This window comes from Rhinopithecus roxellana, chromosome 12, assembly GCF_007565055.1.
Source record: "Rhinopithecus roxellana isolate Shanxi Qingling chromosome 12, ASM756505v1, whole genome shotgun sequence".
NCBI lineage: Eukaryota > Metazoa > Chordata > Mammalia > Primates > Cercopithecidae > Rhinopithecus > Rhinopithecus roxellana.
In genome coordinates, this window is record NC_044560.1 from 106,028,739 (window position 1) to 106,053,596 (window position 24,858).

Genomic DNA, 24,858 nt, shown 5'->3' on the forward strand with positions numbered 1-24,858 from the left:
TGGAAGGCAAAAAGAGGGTAGCCTTTTGGGGCAAGGTGTTTCTCTGTAACAGGGACTATAATTCTCTTCATCCCCACAGGGCGGAGGTAAACTTGGCTGGTTTCCTATTCAACGCATACTGAACCCCTGAACTTGCTTGTGTGGCACTGGAAAGAGGGAAAACACATTGAGGGGAAATGCGGAGCTGATACAGACAGGCAGGTTGTACAGAACCAAGATTAGTGGGATCCAGCCGTGCTGTAAGGGAGAGGGTAGAAGCAGGGACTTCTGGCTCCCTGAACTGGTAACTGTCTCCATTTTTTTTTTTTTTTTTTTTTTTAAAGAGACACTCCACTCTGTCACGCAGGCTGGAGCACAGTAATGCCACCGTGGCTCACTGCAGCCTTGGTCTTCTGGGCTCAAGTCGTGTCTTCATTTTTGATAGGAGCTTTATTTTGACAAAATGTAGGACAGCTGATGAGCCTGTAGGAGTAACTCTGATGTAGTGAGTGATACAGGTAGCTCTCATGACAAACTGCATAGAAATCTCTTTTGTTCTCTTAGTAGGTGGTAATTTTCCCATGGGTGTGGGGTGGTTAAGAAGGACCTGCACAATTACACAGTAACTACACAATTACACATCTCCAGAAAGAAGACCTGCGATAAACATGACATTCTCTCGTTTGGGGCATTTGGATTCAACGCATTTTACTGGCAGTTGTTCTATATGTTTACATTCCTAGAACTGAAACCCTGGACCCACGGTAGCTCATAATTCTTGTTACATGAGATAATCAATGTGTTTATTGTTTTAGTTTTCAATTAGTTTTTCCTTAACATATAACTCAGTGCATCATAAACAATTCACTTTAGAATTTCTACTTCCAGGGCTGTTACTCACTGGATGCAGTGCACAAAGACATACATGTAAGACTTTTTTTGTGATATTTTAGAGCAATGTGAAAAATTGGGAACAACTTAAAATCATTTTCAACAGAAGACTAATGAAATAAATTACTGAAACATTCACACAATGGAAATGTAGGCAGCTGTAAGAAATGGCTGTGTGCTCTTAGGGATTTAAAGGGGTGTGTATAACATTATCTCACTTATATAAAGACAAAAGTGTGGTACATGTGTATATTTATATTACTAGGTATGCAAATGTGTAGAATATAGAAAAATTCAGACACTATGTTGTAAACACAGTTACTTTGGGGATAGGAGGTGTGATGAGAGAATACCAACTACGGCTGTATAATCTCTATTTCTGAACATATACAACATTTTTCAAGAAAATATATTACTTTATTATTTGAGTTATTATTTTAAGCCATATGTATAGACTGAAAGAAGAGAGAGACCAGGAGAGAGAAAGAGACAGTGACAGAGAGGACGGAAGAGTCACAAAGAGTGGCAAGAGACAAAGGGAAGGACCTCAGCCACAGAAAGTTGAGAGAAGAGTAAGCTGGAGGAGGTGGTGATTAGAGATTTTGTTTTGAGCATTGACAGTGGTTGACTTGGCTTCTGGGGTAGACCCTGGAACAAAGTCCTCTGATCCTCTAGTTGTTCAAGAACAGTCAATTATGTGAGGGGATTCTGGCACTACCAGTTTTGTGCAGTGGTGGGCATTTACTGCTGTAAACTTCCCTCTTAGAACAGCTTTTGCTTTTTCCTACAGATTTTGGCATGTTGTGTTTCCATTTTGTTTGTCTCAAGAAATCTTTAAATTTCCCTTTTAATTTCTTCATTGACCCAGTGATTGGTCAGGAACATGTTGTTTAATTCCCATGTCTTTGTACTGTTTCTGAAGTTCCTCCTGTTACTGATTTCTAGTGTTATACTCTTGTGTTAGGAAAGATACTTGATATGATTTCAATCCTCTTAAATTTGTTAAGACTTGGTTTGTGGCATATATATGATATATCCTGGAGAATGCTCACGTGCAGTTGAGAAGAATGTGTATTATGCAGCTGTTGGATGAACTGTTTTGTATAAGTCTATTGAGTTCATTTGGTCCAGAGTATAGCTTGAATCTGATGTTTCTTTTTCTTTTTTTTTTTTGAGACGGAGTCTCGCTCTGTCGCCCAGGCTGGAGTGCAGTGGCCGGATCTCAGCTCACTGCAAGCTCCGCCTCCCAGGTTTACGCCATTTTCCCGCCTCAGCCTCCCAGGTAGTTGGGACTATAGGCGACCGCCACCACGCCCAGCTAGTTTTTTGTATTTTTTAGTAGAGACGGGGTTTCACCGTGTTAGCCAGGATGGTCTGGATCTCCTGACCTCGTGATCCGCCCGCCTCGGCCTCCCAAAGTGCTGGGATTACAGGCTTGGGCCACCGCGCCCGGCCTCTGATGTTTCTTTATTGATTTTTTTTTTGTCTGGTTGATCTGTCTATTGCTGAAAGTGGGGTGTTGAAGGCCCCTACTATTACCACATTGTTGTCCGTCTCTCTCTTCAGATATATTAATATGTTAGGCCATTCCTACATTTCCTTAAAGAAATACCTGTGACTGGATAATTTATATAAAAAAAGAGGTTTCATTGACTCACAGTTATGCAAGCTGTACAGGAAGCATGGTGCCAACATCTGCTTCTGGGGAGGCCTCAGGAAGCTTACAATCATGGCAGAAGGCACAGTGGGAGCAGGAGCAAGAGAGACAGAGAGAGAGAGAGAGAGAGAGAGAGAGAGAGAGAGAGAGAGAAAGAAAGAAAGTGTGGGAAGTGCCACATACTTTAAAAAAACTGAATCTTACAAGAACTTATCACCAAGGGATGGCACTAAGTCATTCATGAGGGATATGCCACCTAATGCAAACACTTCCCACCAGTCCCCCCTCCAACACTGGGTTTTACATTTCAACATGAGATTTGGTGGGAATACAAAGATTTAAACTGTATCATTCCACCACTGGCTCCACATCTCATGTCCTTCTCACATTGCAAAATACAACTATGCCTTCCCAACAGTCCTAAAAATTCTTAACTCATTCTAGCATCAACTCAGTCAAAAGACTCAAGTCTCATCTGGACATGAATTCCTTCCACCTATGAGCCTGTAAAATCACACCAAGTTATTTACTTTCTTTTTTTTTTTTTTTTTTTTTTGAGGCGGAGTCTCGCTCTGTCGCCAGGGCTGGAGTGCAGTGGCCAGATCTCAGCTCACTGCAAGCTCCGCCTCCTGGATTTATGCCATTCTCCTGCCTCAGCCTCCCGAGTAGCTGGGACTACAGGCGCCCGCCACCTTGCCCGGCTAGTTTTTTTTGTATTTTTAGTAGAGACCAGGTTTCACCGTGTTAGCCAGGATGGTCTCGATCTCCTGACCTCGTGATCCGCCCGTCTCGGCCTCCCAAAGTGCTGGGATTACAGGCTTGAGCCACCGCGCCCGGCCAAGTTATTTACTTTCAACATACCATGGGGGTACAGCTATTGGGTCACTCTCCAAAAGGGAGAAGGTGGCCAGAAGAAAGGGGCTACAGGCCCCAGTGCAAGTCTGAAACCCAGCAGGGCAGTCATTAAAACTTAAAGCTCCTGCAGTGAGCCCAGATCGTGCCACTGCACTCCAGCCTGGGCGACAGAGCGAGACTCCATCTCAAAAAAAAAAAGAAAAAAAAAAATTAACGGTCCAAAATAGTCTCTTTTGACTCCGTGCTGTAGTGTTGGGTACATATATATTTCATATAGTTAAGTCTTCTTGTTGAATCTGACCCTCTATCATTATGTAATGCCCTTCTTTTTCCTTTTTGATCATTATTGGTTTAAAGTCTGTTTTGTCTGAAATAAGAATAGCAACCCCTGCTCTTTTTTGTTTTCTGTTTGCTTGACAGATCTTTCTCCATCCCTTTCTTTTGAGCCATTGAATTTGAGATGTGTCTCTTGAATCCAGTATACAGTTGGGTCTTGCTTCTTTATCTAACATGCCACTCTGTCTTCTAAGTAGGGCATTTAGCCTGTTTACATTTAAGTTTAAGATTGATATTTGAGGATTTGATCCTGTCATCCTGTTGTTAGCTGGTTGTTATGTAGACCTGATTGCTTTATAGTGACAGTGGGCTATATACTTAAGTGTGTTTTTGTGGTGGCTGGTAATGGTGTTTTGTTTCCATGTTTAACACTCCCATAAGGAACTCTTGTAAGGCAGGTCTGGCAGTAATGAAGACCCTTAGCATTTGCTTGTATGAAAAGGATTTTCTTTTCTCCTTTGCATTTTTCTTCTTTGCAACAACAAAGAAACTATACAGGAACATTGGTTGCCTTCTGGGACACCAACAATTCAAGTATTTTATTGCTTTAATAGTGCTTCCTATTTCATGTAGGCTCTGCTCATTCTTTTAAATTATTTTTTCTTTGTTTTTGTCTGACTAGGTTACTTCAAAAGACCCAACTTTAAGTTCTGGGATTCTTTCCTCTTCTTCATATGGTCTATTTTTGAACACTTTGAATGTATTTTCTATTTCATTCAATGAATTCTTCAGTTCTAGAATGTATCTTTGGTTCTTTTTTAATGATACCTATCTCTTTGGTAATAAATTTCTCATTCATATCCCAAATTGTATTTCTAATATTGTTGGGTTTTTTTGTATTATATGTCACTGAGAACAACTCACTTCTTTAATAACAATATGTTGAATTTTTTTCTGGGATTTCATAAATTCCTTTTTTTTTTTTTTATTTGGAGATGGAGTCTCGCTCTGTCTCCCAGGTAGGAGTGCTGTGGCATGATCTTGGCCCACTCCAATATCCTTCTCCTGTGTTCAAGCAATTCTCGTGTGTCAGCCTCCTGAGTACCTGGAATTACAGGTGCACACCACCATGCCTGGCTAATTTTTGTATTTTTAGCAGAGACGGGGTTCCACCATGTTGGCCAGGCTTGTCTCAAACTCCTGACCTCAAGTGATCCGCCTACTTCAGCCTCCCAAAGTGCTGGGATTACAGGCGTGAGCCACCACACCTGGCTTCATAAATTCCTTTTTGATTGGGATGTGTTGCTAGAAATTTATTGTGTTCCTTTGGATATTTCCTGACTTTTTCATGTTTCTTGTGTTCTTACATTGATATCTGCACATCTGGTGTAAGAGTGGCTTCTTTCAGTTTTTTGAATTTGCTGTCATAGGGAGGATTTTTTTCCTGAAGGTGTATCTATGATGTTGGTTGGGTAGGGAATTTTGACTTTGATTGTGGGTACATGCAGTAGTGTAGTCTCTGTATGATTTATTTTGGCTATAAACAGCATCAGTGGTGTCTGTCATTTTCTCAGTGGCTTAGGGTGCAATTGTTAGTGAAGGCTATTATGAAGTTTTGCTGGAGACTGGGATCCCAGGTAGGCCAGGTTTTGGATGACAGTGGTGGCAGTGGTGGGCTGAATGTGCCTGTCTTTGGGTCCCAGGGTGGCATACACTGGCATCAGTGTTAGCAGGTCCAGGCAGGCCAATCATTGGGCCTCCAGGTGGCTTGATCAGGTATTGAGAATAGCAGTGGTATGTTGGATGGGTGGACAGGTTCTTGGGCCCCTGGGCATGTGTAGCAGTGGCAGCAGCAGTGATGGTACAATCCTCTGAGACCCAAGCAGTCTGTGCTGATGTTGGCAGTAGCTAGGGTGCACTAGGCAGGCCATTCCTCAGGCTCACAGGTGGCACCTGCAGGTGGGTGCTGACTGTGGTGGTAGTGGCAGGCTGGTTGGGCCTAACCTCAGATGTCAAGAGAAGTGTTCAGGTGCTATTAGTGGTGAACTGGGCTGTGTGATCTGTGGGCCCCTTTGATGAGTGCTCAGGTACTGGGGAGGTGGAGCTGTGCTAGGCAGACCTGTTCTCAGGCCCCCAGATGATGTATGAAGGCACTGGCTCTGGTAATCACGGATAGGATGATCCTCAGGCTGCCAGTGGAATGCTCAGTTGAGGGCAGCAGGGGCTGCACTGGGGCCATGCTACTGGGAACAGTGAGACTGCTTTTAGTGGGAGCAGTGTTAGGCAGGTGGCTGGGGCATGTGTGCTTTGCCTGTGCCTCAACCCTGCCTGAACCCTGTAGTAGCATGGAAGTGGCAGCAGGCAGTGGAATTTGTCCTTGGGGCATGAGAAAACGCATGACCACCCCTCTACTGATGGGAAAGGGTCACTGCCATGGGTTTCCACTTTGGTCCTGGCAGTGAGTGGGGAATGTCAGTTTAGGAGTTTGTGGGACTCCATCTGAGTGGAGCAATGCCATGGTGCAGTCTCCAGGCAGCTCCCTATGTTAGTCTCAGAACCTGTGAGGGCTGAGGGGCTCTCCTGTGGCTAGGACGGTAGGAATCTGTGGTGGAAATGTGGACCACTGGGGGCCTCTCACTGTTCCCCCAGTTGATCCTGGCTCAGCAGGCTACCTCACTTTTCTCTCCTTCCTTGCCTTTTGTGCCTCCCATTACTTCTCTGTTGAATTCTAATGTCCTCTTTCAGATGACCTATTTGAAGTGTCATTATCTATGGACTATTTTGTTTCCTCTCCATAAAAGAGGCAAGTACCCGATGCATCTAGTCAGCTGTGTTAATGTCTTTCCTTTATTCTGTGTCTTTTGATTGGATAATTTGATCGATTTACATTGTTTATTATTTAAGGTAAGGGCTTTTTTACTGTACTAACTAATGAACCCATATGTTTAATTGTCAGACTTTATTCACCACCACTGAGTCTCAGTATCAAAACAACTAAAATTTAACACACAACCTTCAATTGTAACATATGTATTTACAGTTTATGTTCATTATTTTGTTGAATGGGGCCATCATTCATCTACTTGGCTAACTGCTAACCAGAAATTAAAACTTTTCCATTCAGCTTCTTGTCATTGATTTACAAAGATTTATTGAACACCTTCTATATATTAAGAGCGTAATTGTGCACTAGAAATATAAAAATAAGAAGATAATATCTGTTCTGCTGGAGTCGAGGCATTTGGGTGACAATAAATGAAGTTACAAAACAATGTGAGAAGAGGCGATGAGAATACAGAGATAAAGACATATCTAGAGCTCTTCTGGAGCGATCGTGTCATTTGAGACCTCACAGATGAAGCAGTATCATAGCCTACTGTTGTATGTTGATTGGGGTTTGAGAAGATTTGAAAAACAAAACAAAATAAGGATGTCCCAGGCAGAAGAAATAATCAGCAATGCTATAAAGGATTGAAATAGAAAAATGAAGTCATTCTATGAATATGAGTGAGTTAGAGGCACTAATGTAGACTCTGGTAGATCTTAAAAGCTACTTATAGGTAAGGACTTTCTACTGCTATTTTGTTTATTGTTTTATAGATCTTTTGTTCCTTGCTTCCTGTCTTACTGTTCCTTTGTGGTTAAGTGATTCTCTCTAGCAGTATATTTTGATTCCTTACTTTTTATTTTTGTGTTTATATCTACTATAGGTTTTTGCTTTGTAGTTACCAAAAAAACCTTATAGTTACAAGAATACCTTATAGTTATCATATGTTATTTTAAGCTGATAACAACTTTGATAACAAAAAATCCCACCTCTACACTTTTACTGCTGTGCACCTTACATTTTGAATTTTTGATGTAATCATTTACATCTTTTTATGTTGCATATCTCTTAACAAATTATTGTGATTATTATTTTTAATAGTTTTTAAACCTTCATGTGAAATACATGTGATTTATACACCACTGTTACAGTATAATTCTAAATTTGACTGCATACTTACTTTTACCAGTGAATTTTATACTTTCAGATGTTTTTGTGTTACTCATTAGTATCCTTTTCTTTCAGCTTGAAAAATTCCTTTTAGCATTTTTGGTAAGACTGCTCTGGTGGAGGTAAACTCCCCCAGCACTTGTTTGTCTGAGCAAGTCTTATCTCTCCTTCATTTCTGAAGAAGATCCTTTTAGGGTGTAGTATTCTTGGTGGTAGTTTTTTTTTTTTTTTCTCCCTTCTGCACTTTGAACTCTCTCAGGTCTATAAAATTTCCAAAAAGTCTGATGGTGGGCGTATTGAAACTGCCTTATTTGCTTCTTTTTTCTTGTTGCTTTCAGGATCCTCTCTTTGTATTTGATTTTTCGCAGTTTACTTATAATATGGCTTGGGGTAGTCTTATTTGGATTGAATCTGGCTAGAGTCCTTTGACCTTCTTGTACCTGGATATTTACATCTTTCTCCGGGTTTGGAAAATTTTCTGCTATTATTTGTTTAAATCAACTTTCTACTTCTTGGTCTCCCTCTTTAATTCCAGTGACCCAAACATTTGCCCTTCTGATGCTGTCTCATAAATCCCATGAGCTTCCTTCATTTATTTTTATTTTCTTCTTTTTCCCCTCTGACAGTACATTTTCAAATAACTTGTCTTCAAGTTCACAGGTTCTTTTTTCTGCTTGATTGGTTCTGCTGTTTAGACTCTCTATTGCATTTAAAATTTTGTTCATTGTATTTTTCAGCTCTGGGATTTCTGTTTGAGTTTTTAAAAATTATTTCAGTCTTTGCTAAATTTCTCATTCTAACTACTTATTGTTTTCCTCATTTCTTTGAATTATTTCTCTGTATTTTCTTTAAGTTTGCTGAGCTTCCTTAAAAAAGCCATTTTGAATTGTTTACTAAGGAGTTCATATTTATCCATCACTTTATCGTTAGTCACTGGTGCTTTATTTTGTCTCCCTGCCGATGTCATATTTCCCTGATTGTTCTTGATCTTGTGGCCACACATCAACGTCTGCATATTTTAAGAAGTAGGTACTTACTCCAGTCTTTGTAAACTGACTTTGTCTGGGAATGCCTTTCAACAATAAGCCTGTCCAGATAACCTGGAGAGACTGGTGTGATCTCTGTGCCACTGTGGCCATTACACCTCTAGAGGGTGACCTACGCTGGTACACCATGACAAGCACGGTGCCAGGCTGGAATCTCATGGCTTCTGAGGCTGGCACAGTGCTGGGGTATGCCTGAAGACTGTGGCTGCTGATGCCTGCCTGCTGCCGAGACTTGTCTGTAGCCCAAGGCCCAGGCTATCAGTGATGCAAACTGCAGATCGAGTTGGCCTTGCAGGGGCTGTGGGTTCCCATGTGGTTCCAGAGCAGGTCTGGAAGCGTAGCCCATAGGTACTGGTATGGGTTGATAGGTTGTAGGGATCTGCCTAATGCAGGGTTTTACTGTGGAAGGTCCGCTATTAGGGTCCAGGGCAACATTTTGTTTATTTTCTTCTCTTTCCATCAAGCAGACAGTATATATCTCTCTCTCTGCTGTGCTGCCTGGGGTTGAGTGAAGGACAACTTGGGTAACATAAAATTGTCCTTCCTTCTCTCTTCAATGTATCTTTTCCTCTTATGATGCTATAACTAGGTACTGTGATCTCTCACCTGGTTTCCTTAGCTCTTTTGAATGTATTTTTGTGCATGAATCATTCAAATTGGTGTTTCTGCGTGGGCAGTGATTACTAGAGAGTCCTAATGCACCATCTTGCTCTGCCCTTCTTCCCAAATGCCTACAGCCTCATAAAAAAGCATTTGTGAGAAGTAGATATCTAGGGAAGGATTCCACTGAAAAGTGGTACATATTTATGTTTTGAAACAGCACATTTTAGTGTGAGGAGGCCATTAAGGGGGGATATTTATGAAAGAATATAGGCAAACTGTTACTTAGAATGTCTTCAGTTCTGTAAGGTGTTTGGCATGTAAGGTGCTTGGCCTACATATTTTTTTGAAATCAGTACACAGTCATAAAACTTGAAATAATCAGTATACAGATTATTCTGTTAGAAGAAACACTTGTGTTTTCCATGTTTCTGTTTCTACTTGTGAGTCATATTTCTGTTGCTGAGATAACCTATTATTATATCCTATTTTATTTATAATACGTTTTGTAAGAAAGACTGATGTCACTCATTGTAGGTGTAAAACAGGCTTACCATGAAATGAAAGCCTTTGTTCAACTTAGAGTCCTATTGTTTCTGTTTTCATACGCTTGTTGCTAATATACAGAAGCAGCAGCTACAAGAGCTGAAAGATGACTCTGTACACTTAATGTCTTTAGTTGAAAGAATTATTCAGCTAAAGAAACACAGTCATTAGCTATGGAATTTGAGAGCCTCAACAGTTTCAATGACACATACAAAAGTATTTAAAAAAAATGAACTCAAACAGTGTGATCAATTTTTATATAAAAATAAAGTTTCAATTTGTTTTGTTTTAATGCTTTTCTGAATTACTGGTTAGACTAAAATCTGTAAAAATGCAATGTATTAAGTGTATATACCATAATCAAAAGTTTGAAGTGTCACATTTCTTCTATAATGGGGAGAAATTAAGCACATTTGGTAAACATTTTTTACATTCAAACCTGGATTTTAAGATAAGTTAAATAATTACTTTCAATCACTGTCAAGGCTCTTGATTCACATTTTAGGGTTGTTTCTTTTCTTAATGCTAGACTAACTTCGTGTTGTTGTTTTTTAGAGACTGGGGTCTTGTTCTGTCACCTAGGCTGGCCTGCAGTGGTGTGGTGATGGCTCACTGCACCCTCAAACTCCTGGGCTCAAGCGATTCTTCTGCCTCAGTCTCCTGAGTAACTGAGACTATAGGCACACACCACGACTCCTGACTAATTAAAAAAATATATATTTTTTTGGCCAGGCATGGTGGTTCATGCCTGTAATCCCAGCACGTAGGGAGGCTGAGACGGGTGGATCACTTGAGGTTGGGAGTTTAAGACCAGCCTGGTCAACATGGTGAAACCCTGCCTTTACCAAAAAATACAAAAATTAACTGGGCTTGGTGATATGTGCTGGTAGTCCCAGCTGCTCGGGAGGCTAAGGTGGGAGAATCACTTGAACCTGGGCAGCCGAGGCTGCAGTGAGCTGAGATTGCACCACTGTGCTCTAGTACTCCAGCCTGGGTGACAGAGTGAGACCCTGTCTCAAAAAACAATTTTTTTTTTTGTAGAGATGGGATCTCACTGTGTTGCCTAGGCATGCCTTGAACTCCTGGCCTCAAGTTATCCTCCTGCCTCAGCCTCCCAAAGTGCCAGGATTACAGGTGTGAGCCACCATGGCTGTCTATAATACCTAATTTTTGATCATTTCTTGAAATTGGTATTTTATCAGATAATCTAAGTTATAATGCAGTTGATCTTTTAAAAGGACATACTGTCTCTCTAAGTAGAAATGACTCCAAAATGTTTTTGGGAAGTTTGACACTTTTTATGTCTAAGGTAGCCTCAACCAGAAAAGTGACAATTTAAAATTGACAAAATGATATTTTTAAAACTTCAAAATGATAAATAATTTTTAACTATTAAAGTTCGCCTCAAGCTAATAAACTTAAGTCTGTAAGGAAATTAAAATTAAATATTAGTTTAATAACAACTAAATATTTATTTACTAGAAGCTGCCTCTCTTTATTAGTAATTTATTTTTACTTATAAAATTTTCTGAAGATCTTTGCTTAAAGACCTTGATATTTGAAGCAGTTGGACAATTGATGAGGAAATTGCCTTTATGATTATGAAAACCTCAGGTTTATAAAAATGCATCTATTAATAATTTCTCTAATGGTGATCAAAATATAAAACTTAACAAGACATTAATATCTCACTGGAAGTGTATATGGGTTTCTGAGTAATTAAAACATTCATAAGCAGAATAAAATGCATTCTCAGAAAACTAGAAATATCAGGGAACTTGCTTAACTTTGTAAAAGGCATCTACAAAAATCCTACAGCTAACATCATATTTAATGGTAAAGATGGAATGTTTTCCTCCTAAGGTCGGGAACAAGGCAAGGGAGTCTATTTTCACCACTTCTATTCATTTTTGTACGGGAAGTCCTAACTAGTGTAATGAGGCAAAAACGCATACAGATTGGAAAATAAGTGATGAACTGTCTATTCACAGACACTACTGCCGATGTAGAAAATCCCAAGGAGTCTATAAAGAATTCATAGGCCAAATAAATAAGATTAGCAAGTTCACAGACTACCAAGTCAATTAATATAAAGTAATAAAATATATTTCTGTAGACTATAAACAATCGTCTGTGGCACAATTCACATTTGAATTCTTCACTGTCTGTCTCTTTGAACAATTCAAATTTGAAATTAAAAGCAATTTAAAATGGTATCAAAAATTAAATATCTATGCCTGAATCAAACAAAATGTGTGTGGATCTGTATGCGGAAAAGTTCAAAAACTGGGACATAAAGATCTAAATCAATGGAGAGATATACTGTAGCCATGGACTGGAAGACTCATTGTTAGATGTCAGTATTCTTCACCTTGATATGTGCATTCAAAGCAAACCTAACAGCCTGGGAGGATTTTTTTTGGGAGGGAGTCAATATTGTAAAGCTGATTCTAAAATGTGTAAGGAAAGGCAAAAGAACCAGAATAGCCAAGACAATTTTGTAAAAGAAGAACAAAGTTTAGGGACCTGATTCTGAGGCTTTTATGGTGTAGTAATCAAGACGATATCGTATTGGTGAATGAAAGAACATATAGATCGATGGAACGTGAGGGAATATCCAGAAATAGACCCACAGGTCTATTTTGAGGCTTTTATGGTGTAGTAATCAAGACGATACCGTATTGGTGAATGAAAGAACATATAGATCGATGGAACGTGAGGGAATATCCAGAAATAGACCCACACAAAAATGGCCAATTGAGTTTTCCTTTTTAATCAAAAGTAAGAAAATTTATTTTGCAGAGGGGTTGGTTTTAAAAAAATATTTAGATTGATTTTATTGGATAAGCAGTGTATGAATATATGTGTTCTATTCTATTCAAAATGATAGAAGTCTATAGAGCTAAAGGTGAAAGTCTCCATTACCTCACCCCAATCAGTTTTTGTTTTGTTGTAATTTTGTTGTTTTTTTTCTTTTTTTTCTGTTTTTAAATTTTATTTTAAGTTCTTGGATACATGTGCAGGACATGCAGGTTTGTTACATAGGTAAACATGTGCCATGGTGGTTTGCTGCATCTATCAACCCATCACCTAGTATTAAGCCCTGCATGCGTTAGCTATTTATCCTGATGCTTTCCCTTCCCCTGCCTCCACCGACAGGCCCCAGTGTGTGCTGTTCCCCTCTCTGTGTCCATATGTTCTAATTGTTCAGCTCCCACTTATAAGTGAGACCATGCAGTATTTGGTTTTCTGTTCCTGTGTTAGTTTGCTGAGGATAATGGCTTCCAGCTTCATCTATGTCCCTGCAAAGGATATGATCTCATTCCTTTTTATGGCTGCATAGTATTCCATAGTATATGTGTGCCATGTTTTCTTTATCTAGTCTATCATTGATGGACATTTGGGCTGATTCCATGTCTTTGCTATTGTGAATAGTGCTGCAGTAAACATACGTGTGCATGTATCTTTATAATAGAATGATTTATATTCCTTTGTGTTTATACCCAGTAATGGGAATGCTGGGTCAAATGTACTTCTGGTTCTAGATCCCTGAGGAATTGCCCCTGTTTTCCACAATTGTTGAACTAATTTACATTCCCACCAACAGTATAAAAGCATTCCTGTTTCTCCACAGCCTTGCCAGCAACTGTTGTTTCTTGACTTTTTAAATAATCACCATTTTGACTGACATGACATGGCATCTTGTGATTTTGATTTGCATTTCTCTAATGATCAGTGATGTTGAGTTTTTTTTTCATATGTTTGTGTGTCACATAAATGTCTTCTTTTGAGAATTGTCTGTTCATATCCTTTGCCTACTTTTTGATGGTTTTTTTTTTTTCTTGTAAATTTGTTTAAGTTCCTTGTAGATTCTGGATATTAGACCTTTGTCAGATGGATAGATTGCAAACACATTCTCCCATTCTGTAGTTTGTCTGTTCACTCTGATGATAGTTTCTTTTGCTGTGCAGAAACTCTTTAATTAGGTCCCATTTGTCAATTTTGCTTTTGTTGCAACTGCTTTTGGTGTTTTGGTCATGAAATCTTTTCCCATGCCTATGTCCTAAATGGTGTTGCCTAGATTTTCTTCTAGGGTTTTTATAGTTTTGGGTTTTACATTTAAGTCTCTAATCCATCTTGAGTTAATTTTTGTGTAAGATGTAAGGAAGGGGTCCAGTTTCAATTTTCTGCGTATGGCTAGCCAGTTTTCCCAGCACCATTTATTAAATAGGGAATCCTTTCCCCATTGCTTGTTTGTGTCAGGTTTGTCAAAAATCAGATGGTTAGGCCGGGTGCGGTGGCTCAAGCCTGTAATCCCAGCACTTTGGGAGGCCGAGACGGGCGGATCACGAGGTCAGGAGATCGAGACCATCCTGGCTAACACGGTGAAACCCCGTCTCTACTAAAAATACAAAAACTAGCCGGGCGACATGGCGGGCGCCTGTAGTCCCAGTTACTCGGGAGGCTGAGGCAGGAGAATGGCCTAAATCCGGGAGGCGGAGCTTGCAGTGAGCTGAGATCCGGTCACTGCACTCCAGCCCGGGCGACAGAGCGAGACTCCGCCTCAAAAAAAAAAAAAAAAAAAATCAGATGGTTGTAGATGTGTGGACTTATTTCTGAGATCTCTATTTTGTTCCATTGGTCTGTGTGTCTGTTTTGGTACCAGTACCATGTTGCAGCCTTGTAGTATAGTTTGAAGTCGGGTAGAGTTTATATAATGGTTTAGTCAGGATGGCAAGACCAGGTATCCAAAGGAGAAGGTACCTAACCATGCCTAGGAAGGAAAGGAGTTGTTGTTTCGTAGAAAGGGTTGGGGTTTGAGAGATTAGCCGGACACGATCAGCAGGGAGAGCACGTGTGTTTTCATGAAGAAAGATGCCAAGACAGGTAATGGATGAGGAAGAAATTTCGGCTTTAGAGGGTGATACACAATATCCTTTTGAGAACAGATGTTGGAGGAGCAGGAGGGTGTCCTGTTGGGAAGATTTGTAGGATGGGCTATAAAGTAGAAGGTTGTCAAAATATTGAATAAGGTAAGAAGCAGATGGATGGAAAGAAAGTAAATCATGAGAAAGGGCTTGACTGAAGTAATGGGGGCTGTCCCTGAAGCCTTGTGGCAGTACAGCCCAGGTAAGTTGCTGGGACTGATGGGTGTCAGGGTCAGTCCAAGTGAAAGTGAAGAGAGGCTGGGATGAAGGGTGTAAAGGAATAGTAAAGAAAGTATGTTTGAGATCCAGAACAGAATAATGGGTTGTGGAGGGAGGTATTGAGGATAGGGTTTGTCACCACGGGGTGGATAGGCAAGACAATTTGGTTGATAAGATGAAGATCTTGGACCAGCTTGTCAGACTTGTCCGGTTTTTGGACAGGTAGGTTAGGAGAGTTGTAAGGAGAGTTTGTAGACTTCAAGAGGCCATGTTGTAACAGGCTGGTGATAACAGGCTTTGACCTTTTTAAAGCCTGCTGTGCGATGGGATATTGGCATTGAGTAGGGTAAGGGTGATTAGGTTCTAATGGGATGATAAGGGGTACATGATTGGTCGCCAAGGAGGGAGTAGAGATATCCCGTACTTGTGGATTAAGGTAGGGAGATACAAGGGGAGGATGCGAAGGAGGCTTTGAACTGGGGAAAAGGGTGGCAGTGAGGTGTGGCTGTAGCCCAGGAATAGTCAGGGTAGCAGATAATTTAGTGAAAATGTCTTGACCTAATAAGGGAACTGGGCAGGTGGGGATAACTAAAAAGGAATGCATAAAAGAATGTTGTCCAAGTTGGCATCAGAGTGGGGGAGTTTTGAGGAGTCTAGCAGCCTGGCTGTCAATACCCACAGCAGTTACAGAGGTAAGGGAAACAGGCCCTTGGAAAGAAGGTAATGTGGAGTGGGTATCCTCCATATTAATTAAGAAAGGGATGGACTTACCCTCCACTGTAAGAGTTACCCAAAGGTCTGATGGTCCAGGAGGTTTCCATGGTGATCAGGCAGCATCAGTCTTTAACACTAAGCTAAGAAGATCTGGGAAGGAGTCAGTTAGTCTTGGGCCAGAGTTTCAGGGGCTCTGGGAGTGCCTGCTGGGTGAGTTGGACAGTCCGATTTCCAGTGGGGTCCCGCACAGATGGGACACAGCTTAGGAGGAATCCCAGGCTGCAGGCATTCCTTGGCCTAGTGGCCAGATTTCCAGCACTTGAAGCAAGATCCTGGGGGAGGAGGTCCTGGAGGAATGCCTGACCACTGCAATTTAGGTGTTTCGAAGTTCTTGTGTGCTGGAGATGTGGCTGGGCTTTCTCTCACAGTGGAGGCAAGTAATTGCAACTCAGAAATACATTGCCACTTGGCTGCCTCTTTTTTTTTTTATTATTGTACACCTTGAAGGCGAGGTTAATTATGTCCTGTTGTGGGGTTTGAGGGCTGGAATCTAATTTTTGGAGCTTTTTCTAATGTCGGGAGTGGATTGGGTAATAAAATGCATATTGAGAATAAGACGGCCTTCTGGCCCCTCTGGGTCTAAGGCAGTAAAGCATCTAAGGGTTGTTGCCAAATGGGCCATGAACTAGGCTGGGTTTTTATATTTGGTGAAAAAGAGCCTAAATGCTAACTGATTTGGGAATGGTCTGATAGAGAAAAAGGAGCATTAATCTTGACTATGCCTTTAGCTCCAGCCACCTCTTTAAGAGGAAATTGTTGGGCAGGTGGGGGAGGGCTAGTCATGGTATGAAACTGTAAGCCAGACCGGGTATGAAGAGGATATGAAGAGGGGAGGTAATAGAAGGATTATAGGGTTGGGGAGTGGAGGCTGAGGAAGAATTGGGACCTGGCTCGGCCTGGCGAGGAGCAGCCTGGGGAGGAGGGGAGAGGTCAGATGAGTCTGTAGAAAAGGAGGATTCAGAGGACTCAGAACTTGGGGTGAAAACTGAAGGAACAGACAGGAGAGAAGGAAGAAAGATTTGGGATGAGTCACATTGGGAGCAGAGACTAGGGAGAGACCAATGTGTAAAAGAATGCCTGAATGTCAGGCACCTCAGACCGTTTGCCCATTTTTCTTTTTTTTTTTGTTGAGACGGAGTCTCGCTCTGTTGCCCAGGCTGGAGTGCAGTGGCCAGATCTCAGCTCACTGCAAGCTCCGCCTCCCGGGTTTACGCCATTCTCCTGCCTCAGCCTCCCGAGTAGCTGGGACTACAGGTGCCCGCCACCTCGCCCGGCTAGTTTTTTTTTTTTTGTATTTTTAGTAGAGATGGGGTTTCACCGTGTTAGCCAGGATGGTCTCGATCTCCTGACCTCGTGATCCGCCCGTCTTGGCCTCCCAAAGTGCTGGGATTACAGGCTTGAGCCACCGTGCCCGGCCAAGAGCCATTATCAAAGTTGTATTGGGGCCAAGCAATGTTGCAGAAGAAAATAAAATGCTTAGGTTTTAGGTCAGGTGAGAATTGAAGAGGTTTTAAGTTCTTGAGAACACAGGCTAAGGGAGAAGAAGGAGGAATGGAGGGTGAATGGTTTGCCCATAGTGAAGGAGGCAAGCCCAGAGAAAAGAGATGGTAGAGACATGGAGGAGGTGGGGTGGTACTTGCCACCCAGGGGAGGTGGTGCTTGCCACCTAGGGGAGGTGGTACTTGCCACCAAGGTGAGGGATCAAGGCAGGCATTCCCACAGTGATCAGACACCTCTGAAATGTGGGTTAATAATCAGGCAAGCATCCCCACAGTGATTAAACACCATGGGAAGACTGTCTTCCTGAATGCGTGACCGGTGCTGGAGTTTTGAGTTTACAGATAAAAGATGTGTCCTCTCTCTCTACCAGAAAGGGAAAGGAACCAAAATTAAGGAAAGGGGAGATGGAAGCGTGGAGGGATAGCGAGAGAGGTTGGAGAAGATAGTGAAAAGACAACTTACCTGATTTGAAATTGGTGAGATGTTCCTTGGGCTGGTTGGTCTGAGGACCCAAGGTGGTAGGTGGATCTCCTCACGGAGTGAGGGCGAGGACAGGGGACTGATCTCCTGAAGGGTCTTCAGCACCAAATGTCACATGCGTCCATGTGAAGAGACCACCAAACAGACTTTGTGTGAACAATAAAGCTTTTTAATCACCTGGTTATGGGCAGGCTGAGCTCGAAAAGAGAGTCAGCAAAGGGTGGTGGGATTATCATTAGTTCTTATAGGTTTGGGATAGGCAATGGAGTTAAGAGCAATTTTTTGTGGGCAGGGGGTGGATCTTACAAAGTACATTCTCAAGGGTGGGGAGAATATTACAAAATACCTTCTTAAGGGCAGGGGAGAATATTACAAATTACCTTCCCAAGGATGAGGAGAGTGCATCATACAAAGTATATGATTCATAAGGGTGGGGAATATCACAGAGTACATTATTGCAAGGGCAGGGAGGGTATATTGTCACAAAGTCAGTTGATCAGTTAGGGTGGGGCAGGAACAAATCATAATGGTGGAATATCATCAGTTAAGGCAGGAATTGGCTATTTTCACTTCTTTTGTGGATCTTCAGTTGCTTCAGGCCATCTGAATGTATACCTGCAGGTCACAGGAGATACGATGGCTTAGCTTGGGCTCACAGGCCTGACACTAATAACTGTAAGTTTCTGTTTTTCATCTGAGCTGCATAACAAAGGTCACAGGACATGCTTGAGTGATCCTAGATTGTAGCCATCTAGGCATCACAGCAAAGGACATAAGTTTGGGCAAGACTCCTTTAGCAAAAGCTAGATAACAGCCATAGGGGCCGCATAGCAAGAGACATATATAAACCTGAGTTATGAGCCTGTCACTGTTTGATAAACTGCCTTTGTTCTGCTTCTTTACATTCACTTTCATGCCACTCAGAAGAAGGTGTATAAGCAAGACCCTGTCTTTGTTCGGGGCCCAGTTTTTGGATGTTAAGTCTGCTGGGTCTGAGTGCACTCAATAAAGATCCTCCAGTATTTTACCCTGAGGTCTCTCTGATCCTCCTGATTTCTGCAACAACACAATCATTCACTGCCTTTTTTGGCTGGGGATGGGGACTCCCCTTGCCCCCTGTGGCTCTCCAGGGTTGGTTTTAGGATACATCAAAAACTGTAATGTTATACTTTCATATTCTCATTGCTTATTTCATATCAGTGACTGAAATTTTCCCAAATAGTTTAGTATACAGTAAAAGTGGCAATTTACTTAATGGACTTAAGTTATAATTAGGAACCACTTTTATTTACAGAGAATCCATAAAATACAACTTTTTTCCTATTTTATCCTTAGGCTATGCAAAAAGTTGTTCAGCCTTTACTGTAGGTGTTTAAGCATGCAAATACAGTTTATAGTGGAGATACCTTCTGACAAGAAGTAAACACCCAGAAGTGATTTTGGTCTTCATTAGAACTCATTATTATTTGTCTATTTTCCAAGATGTTATGATACACCATGTTCACTTACATTTTAAAATTCTGTTTATATATGTAATTCAAATAACAATTATTTTACTTCTACAATTAATGTTTCACTCTGTATTTAAATTTCCTGTAAGAAAGATTCCTTGATTTAATAATGAGGAGCTTTATTATTATTTTTTAAATATGGTGACATGTTTCTGTATAATTGTGTGCAATTTTTTTACTTCCAGCAACATAAATACTGAGTCATTTATTCTTTATTGCTCATACCCCAGGGTAGTTGTTATCTTACATGATGTAAGTACTGTCTTTTGCAGTACTTCATACCCTTCGTTTGTTTTGTTATAGCCAGAACATTATAAAATCCAGTTCTTAGATCAGACATATGTTGAAAGTAACCCTTTTTCCACTTGAATTGTTAAATTGTTTACTCTAGGGTCTTTACTGCTATAACTTGCAGTGCTATTCTTTGTTCCAGCACATTGGATGTCACCTCTATATCAGTTGGTCCTGTCCCAATAGTGGCAGAATGATATCAAAAAGTGAAGGTCTCATTGTAATATGAAGCCTTCAGGTTTTTTTTTTTTGTTTTTTGTTTTTTGTGTTTTTTTTTGAGATGGAGTCTTGCTCTGTCACCCAGGCTGGAGTGCAGTGGCGCGATCTTGGCTCACTGCAAGCTCTGCCTCCTGGGTTCATGCCATTCTCCTGCCTCAGCCTCCCGAGTAGCTGGGACTACAGTCGCCTGCCACCTCGCCCGGCTAGTTTTTTGTATTTTTTTTTAGTAGAGACGGGGTTTCACTGTGTTAGCCAGGATGGTCTTGATCTCCTGACCTCGTGATCCACCCGTCTCGGCCTCCCAAAGTGTTGGGATTACAGGCGTGAGCCACCGCACCCGGCTGAAGCCTTCAGTTTTTAAAAGCAGTATGTATATCTGTTGGATATTCTGGTGGTAGTCTCAAAAGGATGACCTGATAACCTGACAGGCATCTTTAGTTAATGGGGCAACACTGAGAAGTATTCATGAGGCAATAAAAAGGAATAGAAGAGTTAAGCAATAAACCACCCACACTGCTCTGTGAGCATAATGGATATGATCACACCCCCATTGCCAAATGTGTCTGCCAAAACATATGGAAATACATCTTTCTTCTAGCATTCATGCCTCATTAATGACTGTGACCGTTTCACAATCATGGTGTCCATGTATAAGATGCAAATGGCTATGATCAGATGAATGACATCTTCATTGAGAAGCTCAATCAGGTTTACTGCCAGCCCTCTAGCTGAGACTGGTGTTAACATGTGTATCTAATACTAGATGATCAATTGAGCCACCAACTAACACAAAAACAAGTTTTGCCATTAGAAAAATCTATTAATAGAAACCCAAACCTCACCATTATGAAGTATGTCCTTGTAACAAACCTGTAAATGTACACCCCAAGTCTGTACAAATAAAAAATAAAAATAAAAAAAATATTACATTATGATGAAGCAGTGAAACAGAAAACTTTGTTACATGGAACTTTTCCTGTTGCATTCAAAACTGCTTCATTAAATAGTCCTCCAGAATAGACTCTATGACTTTCAAAGCTAGGAGAAATTGGAGTGACCAGGTTATTCCTTTTATGAAGATTTATCCCTGAGATGCTGAGTGTCTATGTGTCAGAAGCTCCCAGCTAACTTTCAGAAGGCAGTTTAATTTGCAATAATACTAATTCAACAAAACTGAGAGTTTAAGTTAAGCACTTTAACTAATAGGCAAGTATTCTTTGTTGTGCTTCGCATTTATTTTGGAGATCCAAGATTTGCAATTATGACAAAAACCACCGCCACCACCTGACGGTACATTCTGTTTGGACTTAAATAATTATAGTGGCCCCCACCCCATGTCAGAGATTGGTTTCAGGGTAAACTAGTGACCCTGTTTTTCCAATGAGAAAGGGAAAAAGCTATGGGGCTTAAGAAAAAGACTGAGAATCTCTTTGGATCTCTGGACACTGCTGTGTTTGGATGTGATACCAAAACTGTTCCATCTGTGTGCCAGGAGCCTGGAGGCGAAACAAGTACAGTCAGGACCACAAAGCAGAGATGAACACAAGCTGGGACCTTGAGGACATGGATGAGCAGCTGAATCAAGCAGCCCTGAAACATGTTTGACTTTAGAACTTTCAAATATGTTAGAGAACAGATTTTCTGATAGCTTAAGCCTGGGGAGCAGGAGTGGGAGTAGACAGCCTGTCACTGTGATTGCTGCCAATGGCTGAAAGTGATTTGGAAGAATCATCACATTCTGGATGTAATGTAATGTTTTGGTTTGGTTTTTACAAATCTGCTATCAGATTGATGATGTGGCTCATACTTAGTGATGGTGTCAAGGAAATACAGTACATTAGAGCTGCTGCTCAAAGTGGAAAGGTGCATTTTAGGGAAGACGTCAATTCCTTCAAAACACTTGTAAGTTAGTTTTAATACTAATTGAAATACAAATGGAATTTTCTTGGAAAAAAGAAAAAGTCGATTAATAAATTGAGAGAGAATTTCTATTTGGGTGCACTCATAGGAGAAAAATCCCCATTGCATTCCATCTTTTCATCAGGGCAGCAATAAATATCGTGACTAAAACACAGCAGTCATAGAGTGTGTGAAATACATCTGAGATGAGACCCAGACTGCTGATCAACACATCATAGAATGATTCTACAGAGGCAAAAAGCATTCCGTCCTCTCTTAGAGGGAGATGAAAAGACCTTGGTAGACAAAATGAAGACCTAGCACTCACTACTACTCCTCCAGACAGGATGTGTTCTGCACTTTCCTGGTATGCCGTTTTGTTCATAGCAGTTTTGTTCAGACTGTTGTTGGATGTATTCAAAAATTTCCAAAGCACTAACAAAAATGGGAAAGGATCAATCGTGGGGACATTTGGAAACTTCCATTTTGACTGAACAAATGGAATCCATGCAATCCAGGATTACGACAAAGAAGATAAGCATTGTGGAAGGCATAAAGAGAGAAAACCAAGATTTATCTTTAATCTCAGTTGTCACAGGAAAGATAATGACCCATGGGCACAAGAGAAGCGGGAAATAAGATGGGATAAAGCTTGAAGACTTTTGGCTCCACTGATGTCTATAGAGAGCTTTCTGGGAGCTGTATGAAAACCAACTTTACACCACAAAGCCAAGACTAGCAATAATATTCCATGCTTGTTATCTGCCATGCCTAAGAAGGCAATGGTCGTGTAAAGCATGTAAGTTAGAGCCCTGGACTATCCTAATTAAATAGGATGTTCAGCCGTTTTTGCCTTGAGATCATCACTGTCAAAAAGCAACAACAAATAGATGACAGCAATAATGAAGAAAGCAGTCCCCCGTATTGAAGTTCTGCTCTGTGTTACAAAAAGAGCTTGGTTTATGGCTATATTTCTCAGAGACGAGAGACAAAATATACAGACAATGGCCAGACCACATATAAAAACAGAACTCTGACCCATGCCCTACAGCAACCTGCCTAGGAAATCAACCCACTTTTCTACAATAAACAGCCCAGGAAGCCACTTGCTGTAAGTCACACTTGTAGGAAGTCAGACTATCTCTAGTAACAATCCAGGAAACTAAACAATAACTCCAGTAACAATCAGCTCCAAATGGCCAGGACTTGATTAATAACTGACAGCTTCCCAAATTTTTGTTCCTGTTTTTAACTTAGGAGCAACCTAGGAAAGCCAAATATGTACCCTAAACCAATCCCATAGGATGTCGTACATCTAGTTAGCTATCCTCAGCTTCCCCATGCCAACAGCCTCGAATCAGGGAACATGTGAAAAAAAGGATGATACCTTTTCCACTATAAAGCTTTCTTACTCCTCGGCTGGCCTTTGAGTCTCTCCCAAAATGGAAGTGATGGTGGCTGACTTACTTGTTGTAGAATAGATAGCCTTTGCTTTCTCATTTGGTTAGTCTTTATTTTCACGGAAGTTATTGGTGAACTCCATTTATTAAAGTCATGGGTGCTGATAGGGTTTGGCTCTGTTTCCCCACCCAAATCTTACCTTGAATTACTGCATGTGTTAGGGAGGGATCTGATGGGAGGTGATTGGATCATGGGGTCAGTTTCCCTCATGCTTTTCTCGTGATAGTGAGTGAGTTCTCACGAGATCTGATGGTTAAAAAGTGTGGCACTTTCTCCCTCTCTCTCGCCTGCCACCATGTAAGACATGCCTTGGTTCCCCTTCATCTTCTGCCATGATTGTAAATTTCCAGAGACCTTCCCAGCCAAGCAGAACTGTGAGCCAATTAAACCTCTTTTCTTTATAAATTACCCAGCCTCAGGCAGCTCTTCATAGCAGTGTGAAAACTGACTAATACAAGTGCTTTTTGAAAATGCAGATTCCTGGACTCCCCACAGATTTACGGAATCAAAATCTTTGGGAGTGAGGCCCAGGAATTTGCATTTTCATCCATAGCCCTAGTGGCTCTCATGCATACTAATATTGAGGACTAGTGTCCTAGAATATTTGGCGATTGTCTTTCTCTGACTTTTGTATCACAACTATGTTATGTGTATGAAATACCTAACTATCTCCACTTGTGTGTTTCAAAAGGTCCTTTTGCCTACAGGAGCAGGCTAAATCTCGTGACATTCCCCACATTCAATCCTCACCCAGAATTCCTGAGCTCTGGGGAAGGTGCCATCTCCAGCCTGGTTTGCAAGCCAGAAACACAGGCTCTCTCTTACAGGGAAAATGAAAATACATTTTAAAAATGTGAATAACCCCCAAAATGTCAGGTAAGGCACATAAAATGAAAATCGGGCAGCTTCAGTAGAGAACACAAGACAAAATGAAATGCGACAAATCACTGGAAACGTTGAGGGAAGTAGCAGTTCTGGGTCAGGGGAGGCAGAAACAGCTACAACTTGGGAGCTGTGGCCAGTGTGTTCTCTGAGAGGTAGCTATGCAGACCCAAGCTATCAACCAACCCCAGAAGCCTCTGAGGGGATGAGTCTGGTAATGCAGCCTGACTCTGGTGACTCAGCCTGAGTGGGAGCAGTTTCACTCCCCAACTCTCTGTGTAATCTAATCTTGTGTTTGCAGCCAATACCTAGCCAATACAGAACATTAATGTCTGGGAGGAGGCCAGCTGCTCTTGACACGCAAAGTTCAGATTATTTTCAAGCTTCAAGAAGGGAACCAGCGACAGGGATGAACGAATGAGTAGAGCCACTCACCAGCAAAAAGTGTTGGAATTTTTTCTACACCACTCCAGCCCCTCATTGCAGTGTTGCTGTAGAGAACCGATGTCCCCAGTTCTGCCCATCTCAGGCATACTCCAGGAGGCTCCCTGGCTGACAGCTTCCTTTCTCTGCCACCTGTGTGAAGGAGCTGCCACTCTCTGTTCTCAGGTCTTGGTGACTGAGGATGGGTCCATTTTTCCTTTTGTTGATGTTGTAAGTGGGACTGGTAATTCTATTTTTGGATTGTTCATTTCCCAATCTTTTAAGACATACCAAAGGATTTTCTCCGCGAGTGTGAGCTTACAGAAAAGAGCTCTCATTGTCTTTCTGGCAACACCACCAGATAATATTGATAATGCATTGCTGGCAATATCTACCTGTGGTTTTCTGTAAAAAGTGCTATGAG

General features: G+C 41.2%; 1 pseudogene; it reads right to left on the reverse strand.

The window, feature by feature from the left end:
* Positions 1-67: 67 nt before the first annotated feature.
* Positions 68-24,646, reverse strand: LOC104673491 (annotated as a pseudogene).
* Between the last annotated feature and the right edge of the window lie 212 nt (positions 24,647-24,858).